The sequence below is a fragment of the Adiantum capillus-veneris genome, chromosome 7, assembly GCF_014529385.1.
Source record: "Adiantum capillus-veneris isolate H3 chromosome 7, ASM1452938v2, whole genome shotgun sequence".
Taxonomy (NCBI): domain Eukaryota; kingdom Viridiplantae; phylum Streptophyta; class Polypodiopsida; order Polypodiales; family Pteridaceae; genus Adiantum; species Adiantum capillus-veneris.
The window spans coordinates 153,972,012-153,985,733 of NC_140937.1; the positions used below are offsets into that span (position 1 = coordinate 153,972,012).

At 46.3% G+C, this 13,722-nt stretch overlaps 1 pseudogene across 1 annotated transcript in view; it reads left to right on the forward strand.

Annotated features, from left to right (window-relative positions):
• Positions 1–556: 556 nt before the first annotated feature.
• Positions 557–13,722, forward strand: part of LOC147454849 (DEAD-box ATP-dependent RNA helicase 17-like) — an 87,558-nt pseudogene continuing 74,392 nt past the window's right edge. Inside the window, exons 1-4 of the transcript XR_015188703.1 lie at positions 557–807; positions 879–951; positions 1,089–1,198; positions 1,331–1,474. The product of XR_015188703.1 is annotated as a DEAD-box ATP-dependent RNA helicase 17-like (transcript). The remainder of the gene's footprint in view (positions 808–878; positions 952–1,088; positions 1,199–1,330; positions 1,475–13,722) is intronic.

A 13,722-nucleotide genomic window follows, 5' to 3' on the forward strand; every position in this document is an offset into this window, starting at 1 on the left:
CGGAGACCTCGGCTTCCTCTTCGAGATCAGCCATGCACATTCATGAACGCGCGTCCATGGCGCTCCTTGTTCTCAACCGACGGGATGCTGGCAGGTTCAGCCCACCCCAACCCGAGGCGGTCCGGGACTTTTCGGCATTTTTCCAAGTTAGCCCAAAGTGGCCTGAGAGAGTTCCAGCGGGACCTCTTAGATATGCGCTCAAGGTCCGAATAGCCTCGTTCGCTCAACATTGATCCTAAAGACGCTTCCACACTCAACTAAACTTCAACTCCGCGCGGTGCCACCAAGGCTCCCGCGCGCGTCAAGCAAGATGTGATCTCGGGCCGTTTTCTGAACGAGGCCATCAACGAGCCGCTAGAGGGACTCAAGTGAGTGGACGCGAGCCTCCCAGCATGCAAGCTCCAAGTTGCGGGCCCTTGACCTCTAGGTGAAGGTGTTCATCTTGAGTGTCTCGGGCAGCCCCGTAACATAGAGAGCGAGCTCGAGAGAGAAAGGAGGAATTCCCTTCATCCCTACCCCTTCTATGCCCGCCACCTCGACCTCACGCTAGGGAATCCTCACCACATTCCACCAAACTTCACCACATACTTAAACTTTCAAACAACACCTATTTCAGTCAGCTTGAGACAGAGTCACCTGATTGCCTAAAACCCAGAACCTCACCGTAGACACTAGCGATGAATAGAAAGAGACGACGGGCGGCGGCGGAGGAGGAGGAGCTGGAAGCTCAGCGGCAGCAAACACCTTTTGTGCACTGCAGCTTCCAGGATTTGGGTCTCTGTGAAACCCTCTGCACACACATGCGCGGTAATTCTTTTTCTGCTCAGGACTTTCACCTTGACTCAGCAGTGAAATTTAATCGCCTGTCTTTGCTCCAGAGCGCATGGGATTCTCCGCACCCACCCATATCCAACAAGCTGCCATTCCTTCAATTCTCTCCGACAAAGATGTGTATCTTTTATAAATGCATGTGCTGTGCTGCATGAATGCTTTTTTTTGGTTGTGTGTGTGTGTGTGTGTGTGTGTGTGTATGTGTGTGTGATGCTTTCAACTTTCCTGGACATCTTCCTTTACTGTCTCATTCTCAGTTTGGTTAATGCCGAAACGGGTACTGGAAAGACTGTTGTGTACCTGGCACCAATTGTTCATAAATTGCAGGCCAAAATGAAGAAAATATCTCGGACTGATGGCACATACGGTAAAAGGCTTTTTGTGACATCAAGGTCGTCTTTCAATGTGATTTTGTGTCATGTTGTCTTGCCTCTAAAAGAACTCTGTTGTCCTTCGAGCAATAAAATGAAAGAGAGCATTCTGATGGATCAGGCAACAGCTTTGGTGCTTGTTCCCACTCGGGAGCTTTGCTTGCAGGTCTACGAAGTTGTAAAACAATTAGTGCATTGATTCCAGTGGCTAGTTCCAGGCCATGTCATGGGAGGAGAGAGCAGGATGAAAGAAAAGGCGCGACTCCGTAAAGGTAACAAGGCCTTTAGATCTTGCATGTAGAGATTATATCTTGTCTCGATTGATGATGCGGTATACAATGCCACTTCCCCCCCCCCCCCCCCTCCCGGTTCTTATTTGAGGGTATTTTTTGTTGTACTCTATTGCTCTGCAATCTACATGTGCTAGAATGTCGGAGAGGTCCTCCAAGTCACATTTTTAAAGGCCTTAGTCCCTAAAAAGCATCAGATACAAACAACTAGGGCCCAAAAACAGAATTTCGTAAAATTGGAGCTGCCACGATTCATAACGCGATTTCTAGGATTTTGTACATCAGCCATGTCATCAGTTTTTAGGTGCTATGTTCATCAGTTTTTATGTGCTATGTTTGGTCTCGTCAGTGGGACATGTCATGTCATCACTTTTATGACAGGTCCAATAGTCAACTTCTACTTGAGTCTCTCAAATGCTGCAATCTGTGAATGTCTTCTCCAAGTGAATGGTATCACTTTCTGAGTCAGGGTATGCAACGATGAAATAATCCCTGCATTCTAATGAACCGCATGTAGTAGGAGCATAATTCCAAAAAGCACCTTACATCATGTACATTCCTCAACGTAAGCCAATCACACGAATAGCCTCCACTTTAGCTGGACCCATTCTAACACCCTCGGCCAAAACAATGTCCCAAAAAGTGTATCTTTGATAAAAGAACTCGCTCTTCTTCCCGTTGATAACCAATTTGTATTCTCTTAGTGCTTTGAATATCTGCAACAAATGCTATCTCGGATTTGGAGAAAACAACGTATTACTGCAAGATCCGTCTTTCTTTAGTACAAGTAATATTGGAAAATGAAAGGTGAAGTACTATGCTGGATCAAACCCTTTTCAATGGGGTTTTGCACTTGGCTGATAATCTCCTTGTTTGACTCTCCTCACTCTGTAAGGTATTCAGTTCGGAGTAGTAGTGTCGGGGATCAATTCTATGGTGTGATCCTCAGTTCTTTCCAGAGGTAACTTGCGAGGCAAACCTCTGTAACTAGACAAACGTGCCAACGGAAAGGAGCAGACGAGACACCTTTGAGCAGTTCAAAACAATTAAACTGAGAGAGAGTGCATGACACACGAGACGGGAGTGGTGGAGTTCCACCCCAAGAGAGCACTAGCCCCAAACCCTGGCGCCCCTTTTGGTATTTCTTTATATTGCTTGAACTCAGTACAACTCTGCGGGAGACTGGCAGTTGGCTCTATTTCACCTCCTGGTTGGAAGAGCCCAACCCATCTTTGTAAAGGCCCTTGGCCTCTCTAAAAACAGTACATGAAAAGCTTTAACACTAAAAGCTTCTGGCCTTCAAAAAGCTGGCAGTGTAATTTCAACAAATCTATACAGTGTCTTCAGTGGCTTGACATGTCAGCAGTTTGTGACATCCCCGCTTCTTGAAAGAAGAGTAATCGTCTGCGATTACCGTATATCTGCAAAACAACTCAAGTTAGCTCAAAACTTTCCAAGGGACATTCTGAGGGACAATCAGTTTTCTCATTCCAGATCGGAGCTCTTGATATTCTAGTGTAGCAAATTAGCCATCACACTCAAACTGCGTTGATCGGTAATGGGTGTCTCGATGCACTAAGATTACATACCCATGCAATCTCACCCAATTTGGAATATTCAGTGGTTGGCCGCATATACATGTTATGTCACGAAGTGATGACGTGGCATGACCAACTGGAAGAGAAATGGCTGAGTGAACAAAACTGTTCCAATCAACTTAAAGAACTTATGGAGCACTAGCCGACAGGCCTAAAACCCCAAATACCAAAAGCTTGGCCTCTGGGAGAGATTTTCGTAAAATGCGTTGACATGCTGACGTGGCAGATCGTACGGATGGTGATATGGCAGGGCCATACGGAATTTCCGCAATTTGCGTTGCAGGTGCCACGTGGCAGGCTGTACGGATTTTCGCAGATTACACTGGTTGCTTTTGGGTATCTCTAGTGCTAGCTTTTGAGAGCAGATGCTTTTGAGGGGAAGTGCTTTTGAACCTGCTTGCTTTTGGGGCTTTGCTTATGGGCATCCCTTGTAAGAATAAAAGAGCCCTTGGGGCCTCACTCTGCAGAGCATCTGGACGCAGAGTCTGTTACAGAGTTTGGGCACCCCAAGTCGGAAATCGGACACGACTCGAGAGAATCACTTAAAATACTTCACAACTTTAAAATCACAGTTCAATTTGGTCGACACGGCCCAACGTAGTTCCGTGCCCAAAGAGAGTGGCCCCAAAGACTGGCGCCCTTTCAATATTTCTTTTATATTAATACTGCTGAGCGAGAGTCCTTCGCGAGGAGGAAAACGCATAGGGCTGAATGCTTGATGAATCATACTGGAAAGTGTAGGCTAAGGTTGCCTTATGTATGCCCGCATGGTTTTTCCCGACCAACTTTTGGCAAAAACGACATTTTTATTTTAGCCTAATTATGAATGTTTATTTAATTATGCTCTAACTTGCTCGTCCAGACTCAGAAATGAGTTCCGAAACTTGCGGCTAACTGCTCCTTCTTCGCAGCTCACTAGGAGACTCTCCAGAGTGGCATACGACAACTGAAGGATAGTCCTAAAATGCATGTGCATGCACATAATATGATTGTTAGAGTGTGTCATCGTGCATCGATAGGTGGTGCACATGACATACAAGATACTTGGAAGATTCACAATGCATTTCATGTGAGTCTATTGAGACCTTTCAAAGGTGAGGTGCCAGTGGATAGGGAGCCAGAGGAGCAACCCAAAGAGGAAGAGAGAGGAAATTCTCATTCCAGAACAGGTCCTGGCTCACAAGGAAAGGAAAGTGAAAGAGATCAGATCATAGTGCGCCTCAAGATCCCGACAAACACAACGGACAAGGGCGGATAGGGAAGCTACCCACACATCCCAGGGCACAAGGAAAGAAAAACAATGGAATCAACTAGTAGATCATAGAATTCCACAAGACCCTTCGGGAGTTGTACTTTCGTGCTCCGCGTACCCGCATCTCCATAGTCAAGAAACGCACCAGCGTTTTCAGCATTCCAGCAGTTCGTGTATTGGATTTCTAATACAGCAGTTGGGTAACGCAATTGTGTTACCGCAGTCCATCTCTCTCTCTCTCTCTCTCTCTTTTTCTCTCTCTCTCTCTCTCTCTCTCAGTTTCTTATCTACATATACATTCTCACATTCATTTTAGTTCAATTTTCGGCAAGTGGGCACCCATCAACATAGACAGTATCGTAGGTGGTGTGTTACATTGGTATCAGAGCTTCGCAGGTTGATCGGCGGCGTATGCAGACTTGCGTTTTTGGATTTCGATGGATTTCAGATTTGCGTTGTTGGACTTTTGTGGGTTACCCGGCCTCTCCTACCCCGGACTCAACTGTTTCCTACAGTTACAAGCCACTCCCACCCTTTCAATCATCGCGCATCGGGCGCGTTCTCGTCTTCACCGCTTTACATTCTTAGACTCGGCAAGCCGAGCAAATTGAACCACATAATTTTTTTTTTTGTAGCAGTTTCAACCATCCTCTTGGAATGGCCACCATTGAGGAGATCATGACCGCCATCCAGGCGGCCAATGCAGCATCAAAAGCACGCATTTCATCCCAGTTTGACATCTTACAACAGCAGATTGGTACTATTCAAGTTCGGATACAAGACCAATTGTGTATCATGCAGACAGATTTGGGAATGCTCCAGGAGAAAAGCACTGACTTGGCTGCCCAAATGGAGTTGTTATCCAACACACAGGTCATGACACAGCAGCAGGTTACAGCCCTGCAAGAAAGCATTTCAGCACAGGGTTTTGGAAGCAGAGCACCACAGACATCCCCGCACCATACGAGGTTGTCTCCCATAGTAGAGGGGTTTGCAAAGGCGGTCGTGGATGAGACTCTCTTCGAGGCAGAGGAAGATGGCAAGAGTTCGTATCGTACGATGGACGAGGCGAACCGTTCGCAGCAATTGTTGGAGCAGTTTGAGAAGGCACGTCTCCAAGAGCAGCGCCTTCGAAAGCAGGAACTCTCGGAATTGGTGGCAGCCATTAAAGCTCCCCATACTCCCAGTAGCATTACCGTAGCACAACCATTGGTTCGAAACTCACCCAACTTTACCAAGTATGATGGTAAGATCGACCATGGAGCAGTCAATCAGTTTATCCATCAGTTTGTGGCCCACTTTCCGTTGGCCAAAATTAAGGACCCATAGGATAAGGTTCATCTGGCAGGTCCACATCTTACAGGTGAGGCAATCACATGGTGGCAGCATTGGGCCGACAAGCATACAGACCCCTTGTCGCATACAATGAAGTTTCAATGGGACATCTTTGTCTCCGACTTCAAGCAACGGTTTCTCCCCAGAGTACCTTACTGCATTGGAAGATGAGTTTGCCGAACTCAAGCAGAAAGGCATGCCCGTTTTGAGCTATTCCAACAAGCTTCTCACCTTGGCTCAGCAGATTGGATCCACAGAAAAGGAAAAGCTACGAGCCTTCAGCCGAGGGTTGGATGCCTCAATCAAGTACGGTGTCAGAAACCTCAAACCAGCAACCTACGAGGAAGCATTGGCATTAGCACAGAACAAGGAGTTGGAGCTTAACAATGGTAAGCCAAAACAACCAACCAGCAGTACTTCCTCGCAGCAAACAAATGGGGAGAGTCAAGCCAACAAAACCGCTAAGCCAAACACTCCCACCAAGCCTAAGGTGACTCTGGACGAAAAGTCAAAGGCCGGTGTTATCGGTGGCTAGCTCTCACCGGAGGAGCAGAAGGCCTATATGGCTGAGCAGAGATGCTTTGGGTGCCATGTCAAAGGGCATCGAAAGCAAGATTGTGCGAAATGGAAGGAAAGACAGCAAGCCTCTACTTCCGTAGTTGCAGCATCCCCAGCTTCAAAAACCCCAACATCCTCGAGCACGCCATCAGTGGCACATGTACCCAATCTTCGACAACCCCAGGTTGTGCTCGACGATAAGCAGGAGGGCATCCCACATGCCTAGGGTTATTGCGTGCATATGGCTCTGCCAAGGGCCACAGTTTCACCATTCTCTGTGACACAGGTAGTGAGGAGGATCTTATCTCTCCACAACTAGCTACCAAGTTGCAGTGCACCATGCAGCTTTTTGATTTGGATGTGGATGCATTCACACCTGGCATCCGCACACGAATCACTCAGATAGCAACCAAAGTACAGTTCTTAGTTCAGCAAGCACCAGTTGAGCGAGACTTCCTTGTCTCACCTCTCACAGGTTGCGACATGCTCATTGGGAATCCTTGGATGACTACTCATGTCCCACTCATTGATAGTAAGTCAGGCACGTTCTTCATCACTGAAGGTGTACCTTCCCCAGTCACTATCACATGTGATAGGAGTATACCAGGTATCCCAATTATCTCGCATTTGCAAGCAAAGCGAGCCATTCGAAAGGGCGCTGAATGTGCATTACTGTATGTTCGGGTCTCTCCAACACATTCCACTTCTCATGCCCTAAGCTAGGTAAGCTCCATACATGGAACAGACACCACCCCAGCTCATCCAGGCTTGGAACCTAGGATGTAGGCACTCATCTCCCGATTTCAACATATCATGCTGAGAGATGGCCTCCCTCAAAAGCTTCCATCCTCTCGAGCAGAGGACCATCGGATTGAGCTCATTCCTGGCACAGAACCACCCAACCAATTTCCCTAACGACTGTCAAAAGCATTAGAAGGGGAGTTGGAGACACAGATTGCAGACTTCTTACGGGCTGGATTTATTCGCCCATCATCCTCACCATTTACCGCCCCCGTCCTCTTTGTCATAAAGAAGGATAAGCCAGCCCGTTTGTGTGTTGACTACAGAGCATTAAACAAGTTGACGATCAAGAACAAGTTCTCAATGCCTCTCATCGAGTGCATTTTGGAGCGATTGGATGGAGCAAAGTTTTTCACCAAGATCGACTTGAAGAGTGGCTACCACTAGATTCGGATTTTTGAAGCTGACATTCCAAAAACAGCTTTCAGAACAGAGCGTGGTCACTACGAGTTTGTGGTGATTCCCTTTGGCCTCACAGGAGCTCCAGGATCATTCAACAAAAACATGTCCCGTGCATTTGCACTACTTATTGGGAAGTGTGTCTTCATCTTCTTAGATGATATCTTGGTCTTTTCAACAACATATGAGCAACATTTGTTGGATGTAGAGAAAGTTCTCTAGATTCTTGAGGACAATCAATTCTACGTCAACTCCAAGAAGAGTACCTTTGGGGTACAAGAGGTTTCCTACCTCGGTTTCATCATCAGCAGTGATGGCATCAGATTGGATCCCGAAAAGATCACTGCCATTTTATCTTGGGAAATTCCCCAAACAGCCCAGCAGATTCGCTCTTTCGTGGGTCTTTGTCAGGCCTACAGCAGGCACATGAGGAATTTTTCAGAAATTGCAGCACCACTTACAGATTTACTCAAGGGATGTAAGACAATGCGCCAGAGAGTAACAGTAGAGGGAAAGTCTCTCGAGGCTTTCTATGCGCTTTAGAAGCTGGCATCCGCAGCCCCAGTTTTGAAGATTGCTTCGTGGGAAGAACCTTTTGAGGTCATCATCGATGCTAGTAACATAGCCATAGGTGCAGTACTACAGCAGGATTCACGACCCATAGCCTTCTACAACAAGAAATTGGATAGTGCACATGTAAGGTGTAGCGGAATGAATGTTGCACTTTCTCAAGATGAGTGTTCCATATTTTGCTCAAGGTTCCTTTTAGTTCTTATGGAAGGGAGAGCCTTCCGTTCTTAATGGAGAGTGCTATGATCATGAACAAAGTGAGTGGATACTGTGTGTGCAAGTGTATGAGACTGAGAGATAGAGAGAAGAGAGATACGACACCAGAGACGTTGTAAAACACTCCTCCGAAGGCCCCACTCTCGTTGGCGAGAGTGGTCTACGATTGATTGCACAAACGGGTACAATGATGATGCATGAAAACTGATGCAAGTCTAGGCTATGTCGACGATGACAACCGGGATGGCGAGGACGACAATAGGGCTGAAAACTGTGTGGATCTAACTGCTGTTTAAAAACGCTCACTGCTGAATTCTGCTGCAAGTAAAACGCTGGAATTCGAGGCTGAATTTAGGCTGCAAAAAAGGCTGAATTTCCTTTGATGAAAACGCTGATGGCTGCTGTGTTTTAGGGCTGAAAACGCAGGTTTATCTGCTGCTGAAAACGCTGAATTGGCAGTCCTGCTGGCGATGGTGAAAACGCTAGATGCAAAGGGGTGGAGCTGCGCGGTATCTGCTGAAATCGCCAAGGCAAAGGGATGGCTAGCGATGATGCAAAATGCTAGGCTGAGGGAGGGAAAAACGCCAAGGCAAGAGGTCGCTTGGTGGTTCTTGCTGAGAGAGGGGAGGACTTGTCGCCAATGGCCTACTGTTCTCCTGGCTCATCTGCTGTTTAGGGTTAACCTTGGTTTGCTTATATATTTTCTTACCCAATTTGCCCTACCTACTTTCCAACAAAAGTCACTTAAATTAATGAGTGAAAAATGTCAAAAATAGATAAAATAGGCTAAATGCACTGGAAAAATCCCCTAACTGATTCTAATGGATTCTGATGGGAATGCTTATGATCATGCTGTGTGCAACCAGAGGATATGCATCTATACTAAGTGACTGGGCATGCACGGTCTACGAATAGACTCACAAAAGTGCCAGATTACTTCTAATCTAGACTGACTGGACTGACGGAACCCTGTTATGCTGTAGCTTGTCCACGGACACATAGGGTTGGATGTGTCACGTGACAGCACAACACAACTATTCAGTTTATGATAAAGAGTTGTTTGCAATCATTTCAGCTCTCATGCATTGGAAACATTTTCTCTATGGTAGAGAGTTCACAGTCAAAACAGATCATCAAGCCCTTAAATGGATTCAGACCATGCCTAGTGCCGATTGGAGTGATCGCCAAGCCAGATGGAGCCAGATCTTCCAACAGTACGGTGACATTATCGAGTATTTGCCTGGAAAGCACAACCCAGTTGCCGATGCTCTTAGCAGAAAGTCCAGCTTAGTACAGGCCATTCAACCAGCCACAATATTGGAGATTCAGGGCCTGGATTTGGATTGCATGAAGGGGGAGTATCCTGACTCTGTTGAGTTTAGCGCTCCCTACAATTTGGCCATGGCAGGTGAGCCTGGTCATTACACCATTCAGGACGGTTGGCTCTTATACAAGGGTCGACTTTGCATCACAGCAGGACAGAGAGCAGCACTTCTTCATGATGCTCATGACTCACTTGTTGGTGGTCATCGTGGTATCAACAGTACCTTGGAGAAGCTTGAGAGGTCATTCTATTGGCCTAATTTGAGGAAGGATGTATACGACTATGTCCATAAGTGCCAGGTATGTCAGAAGGTGAAGAGTTCACATCAGAAACCTGCAGGACTCCTTCAACCCTTACCTATCCCAGATGGTCCTTTTCAGGACATCTCGATGGACTTTGTTGGACCCCTTCCAGCCTCACATCCTAGCAGGAACACTATGTGCTTCACCATTGTGGATCGCTTCAGCAAGTTTGTCATGCTGATCCCGTGCAAGCATACATCTTCAGCAGAAGAGATCGCTCGTCTCTTCATTCGGTTTTGGTATCCTATTGCTGGCTTGCCCAAGACCATCACATCTGATCGAGACGCCAAGTTTACTTCACAATTTTGGAAGTCGTTGTTTGACAACTTTGGTACTCGGTTGCAGTTTTCGAGTGCATTTCACCCGCAGACCGATGGACAGACAGAGATCTACAATCAGCTAGCCTTTGATGTACTCAATGCCTACTGTCATGATCAACAGAATCGATGGGAACATCATTTGCCATTGGTACAGGCAATCTTGAATGATACTTATTCATCAAGTATTGGACGAACTCCGTATGAAGCAGTGTTCGGTAAAAGGTTCTCTTCTCTTTTGACGAGGATCATTTCTCCATCCATTGAGGCCAACCGTGTGGTTGAGTCTTATACAGAGATTGTGGAGTCAGTCAAGGACAGGATTGCAAAAGCACAAGAGGCCTACACTCGGCAGGCCAACACATCTCGCAGGGAAGTGCATTACAAAGTAGGGGATTGGGTATATATCTTCGGATCATGAAGCAGAGATTGAAGCAGATGGGCAGAGGATGCCCAAAAATATCTTTCCGCAGCTTTGGATCCTTTCCTATCATCAAAGAAATAAATGCAGTTTCATTTCAGTTACGGCTTCCCCCATCATGGACGATGCATAATGTTTTTCATGTGTCGTGGTTGAAGCCATATGTTGGTCCACCTTGGAAGATGTGACTGACGAACAACAACCAGAAGTTTTAGACGAAGCAGAGGTCATCGAGTCGGAGCAAATTTTACTTCATTGATGGAAGCATGGATCCGGAAGAAGGTAGAGACAGTTCTTCACCAAATTCAGTGATCGAGGAACGCATGAAGCAGTTTGGTTAGACCAAGAATTCTTCTTGGAATACCCACAGTTGTTGGCGGACTACTTGGACGCCATGCGCCTACCGTCAATTTAAGCAGGAGGGAATGTCACGTGCACCACCTATCGATGCACGATGACACGCTCTAACAATCATTTTATGTGCACGCACATGCATTTTAGGACTATCCTTCAGTTGTCGTATGCCACTCTGGAGAGTCTCCAAGTGAGCTATGAAGAAGGAGCAGTTAGCCGCAAGTTTCGGAACTCGATTCTGAGTTCGGACGAGCAAGTTAGAGCATAATTAAATAAACATTCATAATTAGGCTAAAATAAAAATGTCGTTTTTGCCAAAAGTTGGTCGGGCAAAAACCATGCTGGCATACATAAGGCAACCTTAGCCTACACTTTCCAACCTGATTCATCAAGCATTCAAGCATTCAGCCTTGTGCGTTTTCCTCCTCACGAAGGACTCTCACCCAGTAGTCGCGCTCCGCGTACCCGCATCTCCATAGTCAAGAAACGCACGTGCGTTTTCAGCATTCCAGCAGTTCGTGTATTGGATCTCTAATACAGCAGTTGGGTAACGCAATTGCGTTACCGCAGTCCATCTCTCTCTCTCTCTTTCTCTCTCTCTCTCTCATTTTCTTATCTACATTTACATTCTCTCACATTCATTTCAGTTCAGTTTCCGCAAGTGGGCACCCGCCGACACTGACAGTAGCGTAGGCGGTGTGTTACATTGTAACTTCAGTCTGAAGGATACAATTTTTATCTTCTGTTGAATCTGAAAGGTTCACATGATCGCTTTTGGAAAAAGTCGCTCCTTACCCTTTCGTTTCCGTAGTCGTGCCTTTTCAAACTGTAAAAGCACCTAATCATCCTCCTTCAGCTGCAAGTCACGTTGATCCTTGTCTGCTACCTTCTTATGCCGTGCTTGAGACGCCTCGTGCACCATAGCAAAAGTAGTGTCCACATCCTGAACGTACTGATCTGCTTCAAATCTTATCCTTGGTGCTTAGAATAGGTGGAACCTTCTTAGCACCCTCAATAATTTCAAATGGCGTCTTCCCCGTAGACGTATGTACTGTGTTGTTGTAGGCAAGCTCCAGCAACGGCAAATACTTCTCCCATGGAGCCTTCTGATCAGAGATGTAAGACTTCAACAAGTCTAGAACCACTGAATTTGCTGTCTTCAATTGCCCATTTGTCTGTGGACGAGAATTGTAACTGTGTACCCCCAGATTGCCCTTTAAAACAAACCTGTAAAACGGGGATCTCTATCCAAAACTATGGACTGAGGCATGCCATGTAGTCAAAATATCTGCGAGACAAATTGTTTAGCCAAATAATTTGGCTTAACTGTCTTCTTGATCGGAACAGAATGAGCCTGCTTGCTAAATCTGTCGATGCCTGTCCAAATGCCATCATGCCCACTTTCAGTCTTGGGGAGATAAAAAATGAAACCCATTACTATACTTTCCCATTGTCGGCTAGGTATAGGTAAAGGTTGCACGTGCCTTATGCCTATCGAACTTGACCTTGTGGCATATCAAACAATTGCGAACAAATTCATCCACGTCCTTTTTGAGCCAATAGAAAAACTGCTCCACACCTTTCAAGGTGGTGTTTGCCACGATGGCCCAAAAAGGATGGACAATGGCACTCTTTCAAAACCTTATTTGTAAGGTGCTGCGGATGTGAATGTTGAACTTTGCTCAAGATGAGTGCTCCGAACTGTGCTCAAGGGTTCCTTTTACTTATGGAAGGGAGAGCCTTCCCGTTCCTTTAGTGAGAGAGTGCAAATGATCACAAACAAAGTGGAAAAACACTGTGAATGAAGGTGCTGAGAGAGAGAGAGAGAGAGAGAGAGAGAGAGAGAGAGAGAGAGAGAGAGAGAATACGACACCAGAATGTTGTCAAACCCTCCTCCAAGGGCCCCACTCTCTATGGCGAGAGAGGTCTATTCTATTGATTGCACAAATCTGGTACAATGCTCTAGATGCAATGGACTTGCCGACGATGTCGATAACAATGATGACGGGACGAGACGGGCTGAAAACTGGTAACGCTAGGGGCTGAAATCTGAAAATCTGCTATGTGCTGAATTTTGACAATGTGTCGGCGAGGACGGCGATGGTGACGACGCGATGACGATGCGCTGAAAACATAGATGCTGAAATCTGCGAACAGCGGGCTGAAACTGGAAATGCTGGCTGATCTGACCGTGCGGCGAGGATCTGCTGCGGGAAGGTGAGACCTGCGAGGTTAGGGGCTGCTATTGTGGAGATTAAGGGCTGAAAACAGAAAACGCTGATGCAATGGTTGATCCTATTGTCGGGAATCTGCAAACGTTGATGTGAATCTGCAAATGCAAAAACGCCAGGTTGTTCTGTGATCTCTAAAAACGCTAGCTCCTCTGCTGCAGAAACGCCAAGGCTGATCTGCTGTAGAAAACGCTAGGTGGTCTTGTTGGCTGTAAAACGCTAGGTTGTCCTGCCGGTCTTGCTGAGAAGGTGCACTGCAAGTTGTTGGGTATCTGCTGCCTCTTCTACCAGAAAGTGCTAGCGCTAGGTTTCTTTTAAAGAGACTAGCAAATTTGCCCTACTCACTTTCCCAACAAAGTCACTTTTTAATAATAAGTGAAAAATGTCTAAAATAGAGAAAATGGGTTCTGTGCATTGTAAAATGCTCATGATGGCTACTGACTGTAATGCTGATGATCATGCTATGTGCAACCAGAGGATATGCAACTACTCTTAAGTGCCTCGACATTGGTCAGTTAAGTTTCTCTTGTCCACTTAACCATTTTTCGGAAA